The sequence below is a fragment of the Pan paniscus genome, chromosome 14, assembly GCF_029289425.2.
Source record: "Pan paniscus chromosome 14, NHGRI_mPanPan1-v2.0_pri, whole genome shotgun sequence".
In the NCBI taxonomy this organism is placed as follows: domain Eukaryota; kingdom Metazoa; phylum Chordata; class Mammalia; order Primates; family Hominidae; genus Pan; species Pan paniscus.
Window position 1 is genome coordinate 74,948,095 of NC_073263.2, and position 16,231 is coordinate 74,964,325.

Sequence of the window (16,231 nt, forward strand, 5' to 3'; positions counted from 1 at the left end):
CTCTATGGCTATTGACTGGGGTAATGGGAAGGAAGACTGCACCAATAGTCAATACAGAAGAACCTGTTTATAAGGAAAGATGTTTGCTGGATATTCCTGTGAAGATGTCCCATACAATAATTTGTAGCTCTGCAATTCAGGGTAAAGACCTGGGATGGAAAGAGAGACTTGGAAGTCTTCTCTTGTAACTGAGGCATGAGAAGAAAGACAGAAGGTGGGTGTCTTGTGATTTCGATATTCATATCCTCAATAGGAGCAAGCCTGTGTGGCATGAAGCTCGGGAAGGCTAGAGGTGGGTGGGAATGGAGAAGAGATCAGAATTGAAGTTGGCTGGGCGCCAGAGACACATTTTACCTGCTTCAGAATTTGCCATAAAGCAAATCCGTTTATGATTGAGGGAGGGGGAGGGTTAGAGAAGGCAGACAAACAATTCCTTGTCATTTAAAATAAAGCAGAACAAAAGGATGGCAGGGCATAACTTCGAATGCCCTCCCCAAAACAAATCAGTCTCAATCTATGTGCAATTTTGCTATTGTAACTGGGCTGGAGCTGGGGCAGGGTGGGGAACAGTAATGAGGTGCAAAGGAAGGATCATGGCTGAGGTCTTCATTTTCTAAACTCTGACAGTTGAGGGAACACTCAGTGGTGTTTCTCTTCACCTTTTAGACTATCACCTTGTCCCTTCTTTGGAGCATAAATTTGTCATTAAAGCTTTCACTTGGCACAGATCCAATTCATCAGGGAAGACAGAACTCTGTGTTTGCATGCTTCAAGGCAGAGCTTGAGTCTACTTTGGCAAGTGTTACAAGGAAAGGGAGAAAAGAAAATAAGAGCCATAAATCATCTGGAGGCCAGAATACAGGATTAAAGACACTCGATCCATTTCAGAAAGGACTTCTTCTAGCATGTGTTTACTCAGTGACCCGGTATTCTCCTTTCAGCCTTTAGTCCCTCCCACTCCATTTGAGCTAGAGAAGTGACATCTTACATTAGAGCCTGCCCTGCTGTGGGGAAAGATCTGGTTCCATGCAGACTGGTGGAAGGCTTACTCCTGGTGGGGGCTTGTTTTTAGGCAGCATCCACTTTGAGAATTTCCCGTTCATGTTTATGTGATAGTACATCTTCAGAAATAATAAACACTTGTAATGCAACCCTTGTTGGTCTGCGGTAAACAAAGGAGAATGGCATGATTCCCATCTTGTAACTAATCTGCTCTTCACATGACTAATTTAGCTGTGCATTCACAGGCTTGGTGAGAATCCAATTGTAAGGGAACGTACACTTCATGAAATTGGGCAATTTCTAAAAACCTAAGCTTTCAGATTTGTGTTCTCTACAACTGAACTTTAATGAACTATTCTTCCTTTTTAGATAGCCTGAGAACGGTTCTACACTTCATCATGAGTCACCTGGGTAATTATTACCTAGTGATTTTGTAATAAAATGCTACCTATCAAATGTATCATGCCACTCTTTGCATTATGAAGAAAAAACAATTTCTATATGCCAAATTACAACTGAAAATCGAGGAGAAAAAAATGTTATAGTTTCTTTTTAAATGTAATAACGCTCGCTGTCAAGAACTACTATAAGGAAACCATTCAGATCGTATTCTCAGGTACGGAAAGGCGTTTTACCTTAATTCTGGTTATCAGTATCCATTTGGAAATGAGATAACTTGAAAAAGAAATCGACACTTTGGAGCCTCCTATAACCCTTTGTGTTAAAGCTGGAATTTAGTTGAAGGCAGTCCTCAAATGATGCCTTGTCAGTTCATTGTTTTTAATTAGAAGGTATTTATCCAGAGAGAAGAAAGAAGGAAACTAGCATTTATTTAACTAGGGTTTCCTGTTATAATGTTTCCAGTGTAATGATGCATGCACGCAAGAACTTAGTATACTGTGAATAATTATTTGTTGAATGAATAAATAAGCGATTAGCCAATGGCAAAGTGTTCTCTTTGATTTCAGGGACAAGGGGAGCCTTTCAAGCACATTCACCTATTGTTCCTTGGAGACGAGTGACATTGATAGGGAAAGTACTCATGCACCGATCCCTGGAGGCTCCTGTGCCTCAGCAGTAGGGCTGGAAAAGTGTCCTCAAGGCCGGCGAGGTGGCTCAGGCCTGTAATCTCAGCACTTTGGGAGGCCAAGGAGGGTGGATCACCTGAGGTCGGGAGTTTGAGACCAGCCTGGCCAACATGGTGAAACCTTGTCTCTACTAAAAATACAAAAATTAGTCAGGTGTGGTGGTGGGCACCTGTAATCCTAGCTACTTGGGAGGCTGAGGCACAAGAATCACTTGAACCCGGGAGGCGGAGGTTGCAGTGAGCCGAGATCACACCACTGCACTCTAGCCTGGGCGAAAGAGTAAGACTTTTTCTCAAAAAAAAAAAAAAAAAGTGTCCCCCCATTTTCCTGCATGCTATTAGGGAACTAATCTCAGTTTCTCTGGGAATGGAAGGTTAAGGGTTGTAACTGGGTAATCTTTCTGAGATTCTCAACCTCCTGTCTTAGTCCATGGGTGACATCCAGGGAAACTCAACAATTCCACACTGGAAAGGAGTCTCCAGTTCCAACACTTCCCTCCCCCAAACACTCACTAATCACCTGGAAGTCTGATTTCAGAGTTAGAGAATTTGGCGTAGTTTTGAAATACTATGTGTAGCAATAATGATTTCATATCAGTTTTTCATAGCCTATGTGATCAGAATGACCTGAGTCAGAACTATTCACCAGCCGGGTAGCCTTCACATCACAGGAGTGGAGCGCTTAAGATTTTACTGACCTTCTTTATTTGTAAAAGTCACAAAGACTAAAGTTAATCCTGTTGCAAAGCCGTGGTTCAATTCATCCATGATAGACTCTGATAGGTTTGCCTGGATTTCAGCTATGTCTAATTAAGCCACGGCAATTTGCAGTAAGAGAGAACAAGATGTGATTGATGGCGTTTACTGTGGATCTGTGGAGTAAGCAGTAAACTCTTTTTTCTAGGTGCATTTGGTTACTTCAGGTCAAAGAGATTTGCATGAGAAAGTTTTGCACCTGGCAATATAAATTGCATGCTTAATAACTGCATGTGTGGCAAAGGAAATTTTATTAAGGCCTCGGGGCAGATTGGACTTACAGACCGTACATGCTAACACCAGGAAGGGGCAAGCACAGGGGCTAGTTGCAAAGGATTACAATCTGAGTCTAGGTCTGATGTAGACTCCAATTCTGAGCAACACTTTTGATGGTTTGTACCAGGAGTCAGGGCTGGGAAATGCCTCTGAGCTAAACGAGCAGAAGCAGAAATTTGGTACTTGTCTTTATATATGTATATACATATATGTGTGTGTGCGTGTGTGTATATATATATGAAATTGTCAAGTTTTGTGGGAGAAGATTAAGTTTAAGAAGTCTAAGAACAGTTTGAATAAGTTACACTCTAGAACTCTGGGGAGATGAAAGGTGAGTGATTAAGGTGGTTTCGATCTACACCATAGTAAGTGTTCAGCACTCTCTTTGGCACAGATCAGTTTGCCAGAATTGTTACACCCTTCCCAGAAGCTTGGGGCTGAAAGATTAAGGATGGTACAGGTCAAAGGTTAGTTATGTTAATATATTTATTTGCGAAAATATACAAAAGCCCTGATTAACCTTGGCTTTTGAAGTCTGAGCTGTCAGTCCTTCACGTTCATGATCAGTTTTCATCTGAAAATGTTTTCAAACTGTCTAGTATCAAAACAGAATCTATGTACCTCAGGTAAAAACATGTTGAACTGCATGGTACCTGTAATACTATGTACACTGGCAGCTTCGTTTGGTAGATACCTATCATGTAAGCGACTCTTTTGCTCCTATAAATTTAGTTACTATTTTAGGAGAGAAGGTAATTTATTAAAACAAACAACAAAAAAAGACGGGGTGAAGGGAACATTCTTTATTATTTAAAAAAAATCCTTTTTAGAAATTAAGCTTTCAGCTCCTTAATCTGTTAGGGGAGTACTTACTCAAAAACAAAAGAAAACAAAATGAAAACAAAAACTCTAGGTTCTTTCAGTCTTAGAGGGGTTTAGCAACAAACCATTATTGTTTGCAGACTGATTTTTCTGTGAGAAGGCAAGCTGCCTTAATGACAGCTTATGCAATAACAATCCCTGATATAGTATTTACCTGGATGTAGCAACAACTGTGCTGTAAGCCAAGAAGAAGGAGGAAAAAAAGTCAGTATCTTGTGCGTGAGAAGCTTGTAGATACCCTGAGGTGACTTCATATAATTCTAAAATAGCAGGTAGCTTCTTGCATAGCTAATCAAGGTATCAGCGCCCGGAGCAAATGGAGGTGGCTGACAGCGTGCTTTGGTTTCAGATGCATTCAGCTCTTTTTGAGTGATATGAGCTTAATTCATGTTCTAGTTTCCATACGAAAAGTTTATGCATTCTGATTTGGCAAATATCCTGTCCTATAACCTGACAGCTCTGTGCTTTGATAAAGCTGTTGACCTCAATGTCTTACTTGTACTTATTCATTATATGTGGTGAGAAAGTTAGTATAGTTTAAAAAAGGGAACAGCCTTTTTTTAATAAAGCATTTGAATTATATACCCCAACCCTCCACTTTTATTCATTGCTTAGCAAAGGAGGATACAGGTGACTCACCTGAAAAACTTGAAATATACTCTGTAGTAAAGTGGAAAGAGCTTAAAGAGAAGGAAGTCTTAAACAAAATTAATTAAAAAAAAAGACAGAGAGAAAGGAGTCATCCTGACTTTGTAAGGTGCGTGGGTCATTTCGGGAGAGAGCAGTTCCTGGGTCAGAGTGAAGGTCACAGAGTGACAGCCTCTGATAAGTTTAATTGCTAGTGTCTTGAGGTTTTCTAAAGAAAGCCTAACATTAGCAGGTAGCTTTGGTTTGTCATTGTCTCTATCCAATATTTGGGCTCTCCAACGTGGTGAAACCCCATCTCTACAAAAAATAAAATAAAATAAAATAAAAACAAGTTAGCCAGGCATGGTGGTGCACGCCTGTAGTCCCAGCTACTCAGGAGGCTGATGTGGGAGGATTGCCTGAGCCTGGAAAGTTGAGGCTGCAGTGAACCATGATCATGCCACTGTCTCCAGCCTGGGTGACAGAGTGAGACCCAATCTCGAAAAAAAAAAAAAAAAAATCTGGTTTCCATTTCTGAGTCCCTCTGGATTAGTGCATAGAGGCAACAGTTTTTCTTAGGGACCACTGGCCACTAGTAAGGCAATAACTAGCCCTGAGGTGGACCTGCCTTACAAAAAGGAGGGCTCTGAATCACATTTATTGCTTTGGCACACAGGAAGCTACAAGTGAAAATGCCATGTGCAAAGAGCCCATAATTTTACTCTAATAGATATTTAGCAGCTTAAATGAAATAACAAGGAATACATTCACCCAGGCGCCATCCAGGAAGATTTGGTGGGTATTTTACATTCCACTCTTTGAAAAGAAAAACATAATTTTTGATACTTTCCCAAGATATATGAATATTTCAGCATGCAAAACAATAATACATAGCATACGTTTCAAGTTGAACCAAATTCTGTTTGGCCAAAAGGATTTATTGCTGTCACTATAATGCAAGCCAGTCAATCAAGTTGAATTTTTCTTCCAAATCAGTTGATTAGAGCTCAGTCAGGCAGCTACTTGCTTTCCTGTTTGTTCACATGCTGCTGATTTTCTTGTGCTTAGCTAAGAGGCATGGAATCAACAAATATGAATGCTATAACTTGCCACTCTGCGCGTGTTTCTCCTTAATCCCTGGACCCCAGCTCTCTCATGGATGGTTTGCATTCCTATAGTTTTTCTTTCTAGCCACTCAAAATTCAGTGGGTCTAAGGAGAGTTTATTATCCTTTTCCCTCATCCAATCACATACTCCTTCAAGTTGCAGTCCTTAGAGCCTTCTTTGGATTTTTTTTTTTTTTTCTTTTTTTTGAGACAGAGTCTCACTCTGTCACCCAGGCTGAAGTGCAGTGGCATGATCTTGGCTCACTGCAACCTTCACCTGCCGGGTTCAAGAAATTCTCCTGCCTCAGCCACCCCCGACCCCTGAGTAGCTGGGATTACAGGTGTGCACCACCATGACCAGCTAATTTTTGTATTTTTAGTAGAGATGGGATTTCGCCATGTTGGTTAGGCTGGTCTCAAACTCCTGACCTCAGGTAATCTACCCCCCTTGGCCTCCCAAAGTGCTGGGATTACAGGAGTGACTTCTTCTGATCATTCACTGGCACCTTCATTAAATGCCCTCCCTCCATGGCGCTTGCCGTCATGCAGTCCCTCTGTGTGTCTGCGCTGAACTGCTGCCATGTTGACAGGATTACTGTGCAGTGGTTACCCTAGTAAAGCACCCAGGCTCTCCAGTTAGAACAGAGCAGGATCGGATCCTGCCTTTGTACTTGGTGTAGGACTTTGGTTATCACCCATCTATGAAACAGGAATAAATTATAGGACTTTCCTCTTAAATAAAAGCATGCAAATCAAGGACTTAGCATGTGTGTCTGGCTAGTCAGTGCTCAGTACATGGTAGTTATTGTGAGTGTCTGTTGGTCTTCCTGCCTCTCTATCTCTTCTTCCCACAATTTTAGTAAAGTGGTCTTCCTCCTACAAGGAGTCAATCAGTCCCCTGCACTCTTCAGACATTTGCAGTCATTGCTAGTCCTGATGGTCCAGGCTTTTCAATGCACTCAAAGACTTTCCTACAAAACAGAGGAACCCCAGTTCTTTATACTCAAGTCTCCATGTCTGTGTCCTGCATCCCAGTCCCACAGGACATTTTGTGCTGTCGAATCCACTCTTGTATTTCCGGGCCTTTGCTCACGCTCTGTCTGGAATGCCTCTTTCTTTCTCTGTCACTTGTTAAAATTCTACTCATCCCTCGAGGTCTTGTTCAAATGCCACATCTTTCGGGAAATATTTTTGTCTAAATGTGTTTTGAAATCTTCCTTGGCCATCTAGTTAGAATTGATTCCTCCATTGGCCACAGTCTCATAGCACTTTGCTTGTACCTTGGGTTCAACTAGACCTATTGTATTTTGCAAAAGAGTTAGTTGCTCAAATCTGTGTCCTTCATGGCCTTCTAAACAACTTCAGGGAAGGAATTGTGACTTCATAAAATCAGTATCCACACAGTGCTTTGCTCCTAATATGTGATCTGTGTTTTACAATTGAATTAAAACTGGATATTAAATAGATGGCTTTTAAATATCTGTGAGTGAGCTGCGTCCATTGGTCTGGGCAGATCTGTTACAAAGCTTAGTAAGTGAGTGTGGCTCTAGCAACATAACAGTATAGTAAAGGGAAAGGCACAGGACTTTCCAATCTCTTTGACAGCAGCCTAGACCTCACTTATTCCAAACCCTTGATGAGATAGCAGATGGGATGTGAGCTAATGGATGGGAGTCATCTGTTACTTGAAGAGGTTAAGGGAGAGGGGTTTCCTCTTCTACTAAGAGGATGGAGAGAGGAAGAACTACTTCTAATTGGTGCATAGCTCCAAGTTGTGGTTCTTGGCCAGTCTGTGGTGAGATCTGGTCAGGGAGTTGGGATTCATTCCTGGATTCCAAATGGTTTCCAGGTTGTGCTGACATAGCAGAGGAATTCGGCTTCCAGCATAGAGCCATGCTTTCTCGGTAGTTGAAAAAGTTCACTAGCTGTGCCAATGGGAAAGGTGTTCGAAGTGTCTGTGGTGAGGATGCTTCTTGTCTACTGAAACCTTCTTTCTCTTGTTCCTGAATAAGAGTTGCAGATGGGATATGGCTGCCTGCCTCAGCACCTCAGTTCCTAGCCTTGCTTGCAGCTAGGTCAGGCACAGAAATATGCTCAAGAGGGTTGTGTGCAACTTCCCACTCTCTTCCTAAAGGAGAGTCTCTGGTGCTGGAACTCCACTTTTTCCTCTCTTCCTATTGGCTGGGATGGAAGCCCTTAACCTGGCCCTGGAAGCCACTTGTTGAAGATGGCAGAGCTCTGTCAGCCTGCCTCCCTGAACACTTGTGTGAATGGGAGCCTCCTGATGGGGCTGGGAGAGTTTCAGCCATTGCTTTGCAGTTATTTTAGTAGCTGTCATTTCTGCAATACAATGTCTTTTCTTTTTCCATCTCTAAAAAGCTACCAACAAATATTTATTGAGCAATGACTATGTGTTAGGTCCTGAGGGAGATAAACAGAAAAGAATGTTTCATAGTCCCTGTCCTTAAGGAGTTTATAGTCAGGTTGACCAGAAAAACAAACAAACATGCAAAAAAAAAAAAAAAACCTAGATAAAAGTAAAATGAACTGTGAAGGCAGGCTATCACTCAGATCACAGAGAATACACACTAGGATAGAAATATTCTCTTAGGCTACAGAGAGCTAGGAATTCTTTTGAAGGAGGTAAGTCTCGAGAAATTTCTTGAGGATTGATCAGATTTGGAAAGCTGAAGAGAAGCCAGTAAAGCACAGCAGATGGGCAAGTGCAGTGTGTGTTTTGGGACTGGGCAAGGTGCGATAGTGAGTCCTCTAATTTGGGTAGATGAAGCGATTACTTTGCTTCAAGGAGTAGTGGTAGTTACCTTTGGAGAGATTGTTGGGGTGTGATTAGGGCAAGTCTTAAATACCAGACTCCCCAGGAAACTGCTTTCTCCCTGCAGCCAATGGGGAGCTGCCTAGGGCAGCATCCTTGCATACCAGTGTGAATCTACCAGTGTGAATGTAGTTACTCAAGCAACTTTTTGTTTGTTCACAGATCTGTTGTCCAGGCATTTTGTGGGAGGCTGTGAAAAGTCTGGGTAGATCTCCAAAGTACAGTTTTCCTACAAATAGCTGGTTTGTGTACTGAGGGCCTAAGGCCATTCCTCAGAACAAACTGTAGAGGAAGAAATACATGGATGGTTGTCCCACAGGTTCAACTCTTTCCTGTTAACCCCACCTTTAAAATAAACTTCCTTTCAGCTTCCTGGTCTCCCATTTTCTACACCAGTGACTTCTCACTGTACCTGTCTTTGTATAATTACTTTAAAAAATGCAAGTAAACTTTGCATGTTTAATCTCATTCTTCTTACCTCATTCACTGGCGTTTTATTAATTTCCCTGTCCAAGAAGTCATGTTCAGACTCAGTTCCTCTGCAGTCAATCTGTCTTGTTTTTATTTATCAACCACCTAGCAACACAGTCTTTAAGAGAGCCCTCCTTAACAATTGGTATTCTAGATGCATTTCTATGGTATTGTGTAGATTTTTCCAGCTACATGCAAACTTCTCCTCCATTCAAACTGGTGGCAATTATCTCAAAAATTGAGAGGGTATCACCTGCTTGTCTTTCTCTTCTCCTCAGGGAAAAACAGGCTCATGGAACAGTTACTTCTAGGTGTTTTTCCTTGTCTTATCTCTAAGGAGTTGGACTTCTGTTGTCGTGAAAGGTGCAAAAGTTTAGTTGAAGGAGAGTTTGATTGCAGCTGGCAATATTTGAATCACAGCTGTCAACTTGGGCGGGCTATCATTAACTTCAACGTGTTTCCTAAGTATGGGAGGGTGGAGGGCCAAGATGCCAGAACAGTTTTCTGTGACCTTTTGTCCAAGGGCGGCCTTTCTTAAATTATTCAATCCGATGTGGGAGAAAATAGTATAAAAATAAAAAGTCTTCTCAGGTTAAAGTGTTTGAATTGTGCAAACTATTACTCCTGACAATATGATGGAAAATGTTGTGTAATTCCTTTTTACAACTTAGAAAGTTAGGAATAGGGGCTCCTTTTGGGCTATCAGAAAAGATTCTCAAACTTTTATATCTCAATAACTTCTTAACTTGTAGAATATTGTATGGTTTGGGTGAACAGAATTATGGTCAACATTCTGGTAATTTAGCTTCATTTTTATCATATTCTGGCAAGTTGTGTTTAAAGAGGTCATGATATTGTATTTTTTAAATACTGTCTCTGTGTTTTCTCTCCTTATAAAAGTGAGACTATCAGTTAGGAAAATGAGCCCATGTTGCTGTTAGCATCCCTAGGATACTTGCTGAAATATGGATTTGAAGTGAACAACATGATTATTTAGCTCCATCCGCATGCAGCTTTGCTTATAGTTTCCTACCCCTACTTTTTGCTGTTTCTTCTTTTAGTTCCCCCATATTACTTTTCTTAGTCACTACATCCCATTGTTTGTAAAGTTTATGATTAGGGTTGGGGAAGAATGGGGATTGACTGTTGATGAGTACAGAGTTTCTTTTTGGAGTGATGAAAATGTTCTAAAATTGATTGTGGTGATGGCTGTACTCTGTGAATATACAAAAAATGTGAGTTGTATGGTATATGAATTATACCATACAATAGAGTTGTCATTTTTTAAAAAAAGGTTTATGGTTATTCAGATCTTTGAATTTAAGAAGTTTTCCAGAAGATATTGTTCTTTCTTGTATTTCTAACTCAGGTTGTCCTTATTGCTATATTAAGAAGTTCATCATGAAATCAGGTTGACACTACCAATCTTCTCCAGTTCTGCATATTTTATTCAGTCTTGGCTGAGACAATGCAATGTGTAATTGAAATCAATGATTTGTGGGATATTACCCACCAAGCAGAAAGGTCATGTTTTACCTTAACATTTTGTTACAATCTTACCTTACTTAGCCTTAATTTCACCTATTGATTTAATAATTTTTTTCACCATAATCTGAAAAATTGACTTTAGAGATATAACATTAAAAATCTTGGGTGACTTTTTTCTTTACTCCAAACTTTGCAGGTAGATAGGTAGATAGATAGATAGATAGATAGATAGATAGATAGACTCATAAAGCTTCTGCTAAAAAGTAATTGAACCTGACAGGAATATTTATATTCCCATGAATCCGCTAAGGCAAATGCCCTTGGCTTGGTGACTTCATCAATGATTATTCAATAAAACCCCTTCTTCAATGTCTAGCTCAAACCTAACCACCTCATAGAACATTTGATGTGATCTCCGGCCTACTTCCTCCTAGATTACAAAATATTTATAGCTTTCATCGTCAGAACCACAGCATGGCAAAATATTTAACTTCAATTTATTTGACTTTGACAACAGATGTTCAATATATCATGAGACTTATATCCTTTATTTATTTATTTATTTATTTATTTTGAGATGGAGTCACCAGGCTGAAGTGTAGTGGCATGATCTCAGCTTACGGCAACCTCCACCTCCCGAGTTCAAGCAATTCTCCTGCCTCAGCCTCTCAAGTAGGTGGGACTACTAGGCTCCTGCCACCATGCCCAGCTAATTTTTGTATTTTTAGTAGAGATGGGGTTTCACCACGTCGGCCAGGATGGTCTTGATCTCTTGACCTCGTGATCCACCCCCCTCGGCCTCCCAAAGTGCTGGGATTACAGCGACTTATATCCTTTAAAATTTTAAATTTGTATGCAAGTAAGATAACTATCCTTCATTATCTAAACTGAATTGGTTCCTGAGTTAAGATGGTTAACTTTCAGATTCAATCAATATAACAGTATTTAGAATAAAATATCAAAGTTCTGTTTCACACCCTTTCCACTTCTATCATCTCATTCCCTCTCAGAAGTAACCACCATTAACAATTTGGCAAATAATCTCCCAGATTTTTTGCTGCATATATGTGAGCCTATATACAAAATGTATGGGTTTTTGTTTTTGTTTTTCAGCATAAACAGGAACATCCTATATGAACTACTGGGCCACCAGCTTTTTTGTTTTTATTTTTGTTGTCGCTTGTATTAGTCCATTTTCACACTGCTGATAAAGACATACCTGAGACTGGGTAATTTGTAAAGGAAAAGAAGTTTAATGGACTCACAGTTCCACACTGCTGGTGGGGCCTCACAATCATGGCAAAAGGCAAAAGGCGTGTCTTACATGGCGGCAGACAAGAGAGAAAAGAGAACCAAGTGAAAGGAGTTTCACTTGGTTTAAAACCATTAGATCTCATGAGACTTATTCACTACCATGAGAACAGTATGGGGGAAACCACCCCCATGATTCAATTGTCTCCCATTGGGTCCCTCCCACAACACGTGGGAATTATGGGAGCTACAATTCAAGACATAACCAAACCATATCGTTCCACCCCTGGATATTTGGGAGGGCCCAAATATCATGTCCTCACACTTCAAAACCAATCATGCCTTCCCAGTCGTCTCCCAAAGTCTTAATTCCTTTCAGCATTAACTCAAAAGTCCACAGTCCAAAGTCTTGTCTGAGACAAGGCAAGTCCCTTCTACCTATAAGCTTGTAAAATCAAAAGCAAGTTAGTTACTTCCTAGATGCAATGGGGGTACAGGCATTTGATAAATACACCCATTCCAAATGGGAGAAATTGGTCAAAACACGGGGGCTAAAGTCCCCATTCAAGTTCAAAATCCAGTGAGGAGTCAAATCTTAAAGCTCCAAAATGATCTCCTTTGACTCCAGGTCTCACATCCAGGTCACCCCAATGCAAGAGGTGGGTTCCCATGATATTGGGCAGCTCCAACCCTGTGGCTTTGCAGGGTACAGCCTTCCTCCCAGCTGCTTTCACGGGCTGGCGTTGAGTGTCTGTGGCTTTTCCAGGCACACGGTGCAAGCTGTCAGTAGATCTACCATTCTGGGGTCTGGAAGATGGTGACCCTCTTCTCACAGTTCCACTAGGCAGTGCCCCAGTGGGGACTCTGTGTGGGAGTTTGAACCCCACATTTCCCTTCTGCACTGTCCTAGCAGAGGTTCTCCATCATGGCCCCAATCCTGCAGCAAACTCCTGCCTGGAAATCCAGGCATTTCCATACATCCTCTGAAATCTAGGTGGAGGTTCCCAAATCTCAATTCTTGATTTCTGAACACCCGCAGGCCCAACACCACATGAAAGCTGCCAAGGCTTGAGGCTTGCACCCTGTGAAGCCACAGCTGGAGTGGCTAGGAGGCAGAGCACCAAGTCCCAGGCTGCACACAGCAGGGGTCTCTGGGCCCAGCCCATGAAACCATTTTTTCCTTCTAGGCCTCCAGGACTGAGATGGGAAGGGGCTGCTGCAAAGGTCTCTGACATGCCCTGGAGACATTTTCCCCATTGTCTTGGTGATTAACATTTGGCTCCTCGTTACTTACGCAAATTTCTATAGCCAGCTTGGATTTTTCCTCAGAAAAGGGGTTTTTCTTTTCTATAGCATCATCAAGCTGCAAATTTTCCAAACTTTTATGCTCTGTCACCTCTTGAATGCTTTGCCACTTAGAAATTTCTTCCACCAGATACTCCAAATCATCTGTCTCAAGTTCAAAGTTCCACAGATCTCTAGAGCCGGGGCAAAATGCAGCCAGTTTCTTCATAGTAAGGGTGACCTTGACTCCAATTCCCAACAAGTTCCTCATCTCCATCTGAGACCACCTCAGCCTGGATTTCATTGTCCATATCAATATCAGAATTTTGGTCAAAGCCATTCAGCAAGTCTCTAGGAAGTTCCAAACTTTCCCACATTTTCCTATCTTCTTCTGAGTCCTCCAAACTGTTCCAAATTCTGCCTGTTACCCAGTTCCAAAGTTGCGTCCACATTTTGGGGTATCTTTACAGCAGCACCCCACTCTACTGGTACCAATTTACACTGCTGATAGAGACATACTGAGACTGGGTAATTTATAAAGGAAAAGAAGTTTAATGGAGTCACAATTCCATGTGGCTAGGGAGGCCTCATGATCATGGCAGAAGGTGAAAGGCACACCCTGCATGGCAGCAGACAAGAGAGAAAAGAGAACCAAGTGAAAGGGGTTTTGCCTTATAAAACCATTGGATCTCATGAGACTTACTTACTACCATAAGAACAGTATGAGGGAAACCTCCCCCATGGTTCAATTATTTCCCATTGAGTCCCTTCCACAACACGTAGAAATTATGGGAGCTACAATTCACGATGAGATTTGAGTGAGAACATAGTCAAACCATATCATTGCTGTTGATTTGGGAGAAACATTATATCTTGAAATTGTACATGAGATCATTCATTTTAACTTCTGCATTATATTTCATGGTATGGAAATTACCATTATTTATTTCAACCCTTTCACTACTAAAGGATGTTTAAGTTTTGCAGTTGGTTATTTTAACAAACACTGTTCCTTCAGACATCCTTGTGTATGCTTCTTTGTAACGCATAGAAGCATCTCTCTAGTATGAAGACCTAAAAGTGAAATTGTTGGGACAAGTGATATTTGCATTAATTTTTATTTTTTTTCTCAAAACAGGATTTCACTCTGTCACCCAGCCTACAGTGCAATAGCATGATCACAGCTCACTGCAGCCTCGACCTCCCAGGCTCAAGTGATCCTCCCACCTCAGCCTCCTGTCTCTGGGACTACAGGCATACACCACCATGCCTGGCTAATTTTTTAAGTTTTTGTAGACATGGAGTCTCACTATGTTGTCCAGGCTGGTCTCAAACTCCTGGATCTCAAGTGATCCTCCTCTTTGGCCCCCCAAAGTGCTGGGATTACAGGCATAAATCATGGTGGCTGATCTGCATTAAATTTTTAGATGAATGCATTTAAAATGCTGCCTTTGTTTCCTCTATCTTTCCAGCAACGGGATGATCACTTAGGTATCCATCTTATTCAGTACTCAAAATTTGTTTTCATTTTTTCTTATTTGATTTACAATAAAAATATTTTGTGGTATCAGTTATATTGATGCTTTTCTTTTTATTGAAACTTTCATTTGTATATGTCAAAGTCAACACTGCTTTTATTCATTCAGCAGATATGTATTGAGAGCCTTGGTGAGCCAGGTTCTGCTTAGGCCCTGGGATCAGTGGTTAAAAAAATCATAGGATTAGATAGTCCTTTGTGATGGAACCAATACTAAATAATTTAAAAATTATTCTATATATTAACAAATTATCTAAAGAATATTTGAATATAAAGAATATTTGAATATTTGAAGAGAAAAATATTGTAGAGAGTTTATTTAGGATGGAATCATCAGAAAGACTCTCTTTGAGACAATAACATTTCAGTGAACCTGAATTTTGAGGGGAAACTCAGAAATGTGAAGAGTTGGTGCAGGAACACTCCAGGCAGAGGGAACATCTAAGGAAAAGGCCCGGTATTGCTGAAGCATAGAAAAGGAGGGCAGATCTCTCAAGGTAAAAGCATCATGCAGATCTTGCAAGGTAAAGAAACTGATTTTTTGGCTGGGCACAGTGGTGGCTCACACCTGTAATCTAAGCACTTTGGGAGGCTGAGGTGGGTGGATCACTTAAAGTCAGGAGTTCGAGACCAGACTGGCCAACATGGTGAAACCCAGCCTCTACTAAAAATACAAAAATTAGTCTGGCATGGCAACGGGTGCATGCAATCCCAGCTACTTGAGAGGCTGAGGCAAGAGAATCACCTGAGCCCAGGAGGCGGAGTTTGCAGGGAGGCGGAGGTTGCAGTGAGCCGAGATTGCAACACTGCACTCCAGCCTGGGCAACAGAGCGAGACTCCATCTCAAAACAAAACAAAAACAAAAACAAAAACCAAGAAATTGATTTTTGTTGTAATTGTAATGGTCAGTCACGAAAGATCTTAGGTAGGGGTGTGCTGTAGCTTGATTTTGTTTAGAACCACTTCAGAGAACTGTTAGAAGGCTGTTACATTGCTCTAGATGGGAGAAGATGTTTATATTATGGTGAGAGTAGTGGAGAGGTATGCGTTTTTAAAATATTTCCTACCATAGTGTGACAAACACAATGGACATTCAGTTGAGTGAATGAATGCTTGGAGAAGACCATTTGAGGAGAGATATCTAAGCAACTACAAAAGGTCATTGATATATTGACCTTTTGTGGAATGAAATGTTGACATTTGAATTTACCAATAATTGTTGAGATCATGGAGGATGCCGCTATGGGTTGTAGTCTGAACTTGTGATATCGGTAGAGGTAATACAAGGGTAATTCCTTTGTACTTCACTGTTCATCACAATGCAATGCTGAAAGAAAGGATTTCATTTGAGGTTAAGGAGATTGTGCAATTGGAAAGTGGGGTGGTTTGACTTTTAAGGTAATCTTTTTCTGTACCTTTATATCTCCCTGTTATTGTCTCTACTTGTTCTGGGGATATTGGTTGAGTTAAAAACACCATTTCTAAAAACGGAGACCTAGAACTTAGAGCGTCAGTAACACTGTAATAATATTCACTGGGAGCAGAAACCGGAGCTATGAGATGTGAAACATATTCTCTGAACAATCTATCTCATCGTTCAAGATATAAGAAGACCATGAGAACTGCTAAGA